This window comes from Penaeus chinensis, chromosome 38 (assembly GCF_019202785.1).
Source record: "Penaeus chinensis breed Huanghai No. 1 chromosome 38, ASM1920278v2, whole genome shotgun sequence".
Classification (NCBI taxonomy): Eukaryota; Metazoa; Arthropoda; class Malacostraca; order Decapoda; family Penaeidae; genus Penaeus; species Penaeus chinensis.
Window position 1 is genome coordinate 16,165,488 of NC_061856.1, and position 5,000 is coordinate 16,170,487.

Here is a 5,000-nt window from a genome sequence, read left to right on the forward strand (position 1 = left end):
ACGGGACGGAATTTTTCTGAACGAGAATTGAGGCCGATCGGCGACGAAGTCAAACTACAAATGTGAGTAAATTAAAGAGAGCGGAAGGATGAAGGGGTGGGACGGAGCTCCAAGCCGTCTCGCGGTGAGTTCTGGGTGACTTGTAAGCATCGGGATGAGTCAGCCAAGAGTTGCACTGTTGCAATAACATGCAGGCACCTCTGAATGTTGTTTTACCGAGGAGAAATCTTCACAGTATTTCTATCATGACATCTTTTGAGCTACTGTATCTACCTACCCACGTATTCAGTGTCTATCTCTCTATAGTAGTCCTACAGTATATACGTGTGTATACGTAAGTGTATTTGCTTTATAGATGTATATGTGCATACATATTTACATACATGTACATGTATGCGTGTGCATATGTGCGTGTGTCCATCCGTATGTGCATAAGAATGTTTGTGTATACCTATGTTATATAAATTACACACGCACGCTGATACACACGACGAGCAAGAAACACGAGCCCGATTGCCCCGTTCTCTCATGATCCCTACAAGAGACGAACCAGAAAGCCAGGAATATAACATCGTAATTCCATCCTCCTCCCTCTCCTCCCCTTCCCGTAACATTCCTTCACTTCCCTCCTTCCTTCCATATTCCCTCCCTTCACATCCCTTCAATACCAAGTCCCTTGACAACCCTTCAATGCCTTGCTCCTTGGCCCCTCTCCCTCTTCCCTTTCCCCCTTTCCCCAATCGTTCCTCTTGTACCACCCCCTTCCCCCTTCCTCAGCCCCACCCACCTCTCCTTTCCCCTTCCCGCCACCCTCCCCCACTTCCCAAAACCCAGCCCACCTCCCCTTTCCCGCTACCCTCCACCCCTCCCCTCCTGTCCACTTATCCCCTACCATCTCCAAACCCCTCCCCTTCCAGCTACCCCCTCCCCTCCCATCCCTTTCTCGCTACCCTCCACCCTCTCCTCCCCTTCCCGCTACCCTCTACCCCCTCCCCGCCCTTACCACCTATCCTCCTCCACTCCTCCCCTTCCCGCTACCCTCTACCCCCCTCCCCTTCCCGTTACTCTCTACCCCCTCCAATCCCATCCCCTTCCCGCTACCCTCTACCCCCTCCCCACCCTTTCCACCTACCCTCCTCCACTCCTCCCCTTCCCGCTACCCTCTACCCCCTCCCCACCCTTTCCACCTACCCTCCTCCACTCCTCCCCTTCCCGCTACCCTCTACCCCCTCCCCGCCCTTTCCACCCTCCTCCACTCCTTCCCTTCCCTCCCCTTCCCTCCCCTTCCATCCCCTTCCCTCCCCTCCCCCCACCCTCCGACGCGACAACAATAGAGGCACAGCGATGGCCCCCTAGAGGACCCTCCCTCAAACTCGACCCGAAGCACCAGGCCCCGCCCACCTGACCGCCCGTGTGTGTAGCAAGGGCGATATCTGTGGAATGGGATGATTTTTTTCCTTTCCTTTGTTGTTTTTTGTTGCTGTTGTTTTTTGGTTGCGTTTTTTGGTGTGTTTTTCCTATTATTTATTATATTTCTTTATTATTATTTTTTTGTCCCCGGTGTTAATTTTTAGGAGGAGGGAGCGGGAACAGTTATTTTAAGATTATCACAGAATGAGAGAGAGAGAGAGAGAGAGAGAGAGAGAGAGAGAGAGAGAGAGAGAGAGAGAGAGAGAGAGAGAGAGAGAGAGAGAGAGAGAGAGAGAAATAGAAAATCGGTTTTCATTATATCTATCCTCGTTCCTCTAATACGAAATGCATGACAAAAGTATATACCCATTTACCTGAAAACGACAAAAACAGACATGAGGATAGGCCTACATACAGCAACACCCCCCCCCCCTCCCCACACTTCATTATGTGCTATGCCTCCCCCCTCCCCTTGGCATGAAACACACACAAACCCCAACAAACAAACGACATAGAAACAAGTGTTTATGCGTTTAATCGTTCTCATTAGCAAGGCTATCTGAGAAGGCCTTGAGTAGGTTTTTTGTACTGTGATCTTAAACTAAGCAATTCAAAAAAACAAAAAACTATCTCATCTATCGTCTAAGCTAAAAAAAGAAAAAAAAAGGAAAAAAAAAAAAAAAGAAAACTGACAGAGAGAGAAAGAGAGACACAAAGACTAAATCATAAAGTAAATAAACATCGACAAATAGAGAGGGAGAGAGAGAGAGAGAGAGAGAGAGAGAGAGAGAGAGAGAGAGAGAGAGAGAGAGGGAGAGAGAGAGGGAGAGAGAGAGAGAGAGAGAGAGAGAGAGGGAGAGGGAGAGGGAGAGGGAGAGAGAGAGAGAGAGAGAGAGAGAGAGAGAGAGAGAGAGAGAGAGAGAGAGAGAGAGAGAGAGATAGAGAGAGAGATAGAGAGAGAGAGATAGAGAGAGAGAGATAGAGATAGAGAGAGAGAGAGAGAGAGAGAGATAGAGAGAGAGAGAGAGAGAGAGAGAGAGAGAGAGAGAGAGAGAGAGAGAGAGAGAGAGAGAGAGAGAGAGAGAGAGAGAGAGAGAGAGAGAGAGAGAGAGAGATACTGGGATTCACAAGTTACTCTTCTTACAGAGAGAGGGGAATATAATCAGATTTCGCTGGTTACTGAAGCGGGAAAAAGATGCTGCAGTCACGCTCCCCGTCACACCATTTCTCAACAGCCAAAGGAGAAAGTGCAGAAGAAGAGAAGAAACACAAACAACTTACATTCAAATCTCTATTACAAACAAGCCACATACCCTATAAGGCATCGACCGGATATAGACACATAAAAAAATCATTAAAAACAACAACAACAAATGCAAAAGTACCAACAATCTCCAACAATCTTAAAGCCAAAGACTTTTTTTTTTTTTTTTTTTTTTTTTTTTTTTTTTTTTTTTTATACCACTTCAATTTCACTCGGCATAAAGGCGAAGGGAATCTGCACTTTTTCCCTCGCCCCGGTTAATGCCACTCGCCCCGTCAGCTGATCTGAGTGACGCATTGCCGAACTCTCCAGTCATAAAATGGAGATTATTGACACGGACGAAAAAAAGAAAAAGAGAAAGAAAGAAGAAAGAAGAATGCGAAGAATGCGAAGAAGAAAGAAGAGAGAGAGAGAGAGAGGAAAAAATAGGAGACAAGTCATCTAATAAGAAGTATATAAATTCCTTATCAATATTGGGTTATCATCAATGTGAATTTTTCCACCTGTTAAGAAGGAAATAATTTCCTTATCAATATTCATTATCATGATTTTGAACATTTCTACTTCATAAGCAAATACCGTCTTCATCAATATTAGTAATCATCATTATGAACATCATTATTGCCATTGCTCTTAATATTGCTGTTCTTATCATCATTACCATCATCTTCACCATCATCAATACCGTTTTCCTCTTCGTCCTGCCACTATCTTCACCATTAACATGAATCACTCATCGTTATGCATTATCATCGTCACTACCATCTCTGCGGGTAGGGTGGGGGTGGGGGGAGGGGGCCGTTGTGACAAATACTTTACAAAAAAAAAAAGTTTCTTCAAAGTCTGAGAAAAAATTGTATCTCCGTCCGCCTCGAGTCGCTCTGGACTGGAGGCGCCGCCGACCCAAGAATGAATAAAATTAACAAAATTAACCAAATGAACAGAAAGATCATAATTAAGAAAAAGAACATAAATAACAGAAATTAACCAAATGAACAGAAAAACACAATTAAGAGAAATAACAAAATGAACAGGAAAAAAAATATTTAGAGAAAAAAAAGAACAAAACAACAGACTGGAATGAACAAATTGAAAAGAAATAATATAATTTCAGATAGAGAACAAATGACATAATTAAGAGAAAGCAAAAAATAAATAGAAAGATCATAATTAAGAAAAAGAACAAAAATAACAAAAATTAACCCAATGAACAGAAAAACACGATTAAGAGAAATAACAATATGAACAGGAAAAAAATAACAAACAAACAAACTGGAATGAAGAAATTGAACAGTTATGATATAATTTCAGATTAAGAACAAATTACATAATTAAGAGAAAGCAAAAAATAAATAGAAAGAACACAGTTAAGAGAAAGAACGAAATAAACGAAAAGAACATAATTAAGATAAAAAACAAAATTAACAGAAAAAAAAACAGAATGAACAATGAACAAAAATAAAAAAGAACAAATTGAAATAAATTAACAGAAAAAAAAAACAGAATGAACAATGAACAAAAATAAAAAAGAACAAATTGAAATAAATGAACAAAAAGAAAAAAAAGAACAAAATGAAATAAATGAACAAAAAGAAAGAAAAAAGAACAAATTGAAAAGAATGAACAAAATAGATAACATTCTGCAACCCCCCCTCCCCCCCTCCTGGAGAGGCGCCAACGATCACTTTCCTTCCTTATCTGGCAGTGATGTGGGAGGCGAAGGGGGGGGGGGGAGGGGGAGGGATAGGAGAAGAAGAGGGGGGAAAGGGAGAGATCAAGGGAGGGGAGAGGCGAAGGGAGGGGAAGGGGAAGGGAGAGCGGAAGTTGAGGAAAGTAAGAAGGGAAGTTGAAGGAAGGAGGGAAGGGAGAAGGGAAGATGAGGGAAGGAGGAAAGGGAGAAGGGAAAGGGAGAAGGGAAGTTGAAGGAAGGGGGGGAAAGGAGGAGGGAAGATGAGGGAAGGGGGGAAGGGAAAGGCGAAGTAAGGGGAGGGGGGGGAGAAAGGAAGATTGGGGAAACAGAGAAGGGAACATAAAGGGGAATGGGGAAGGGAGAGGGGCGCAGAGAGGGGAGAGGGGCGCAGAGAAGGGAGAGGGGCGCAGAGAGGGGAGAGGGGCGCAGAGAAGGGAGAGGGGCGCAGAGAAGGGAGAGGGGCGCAGAGAAGGGAGAGGGGCGCAGAGAAGGGAGAGGGGCGCAGAGAAGGGAGAGGGGCGCAGAGAAGGGAGAGGGGCGCAGAGAAGGGAGAGGGGCGCAGAGAAGGGAGAGGGGCGCAGAGAAGGGAGAGGGGCGCAGAGAGGGGAGAGGGGCGCAGAGAAGGGAGAGGGGCGC

General features: G+C 44.6%; 1 protein-coding gene across 9 annotated transcripts in view; it reads right to left on the bottom strand.

Annotated features, from left to right (window-relative positions):
* Positions 1–5,000, bottom strand: part of LOC125046221 (CD2-associated protein-like) — a 168,070-nt gene that overhangs the window by 77,713 nt on the left and 85,357 nt on the right. The window lies entirely within an intron of this gene.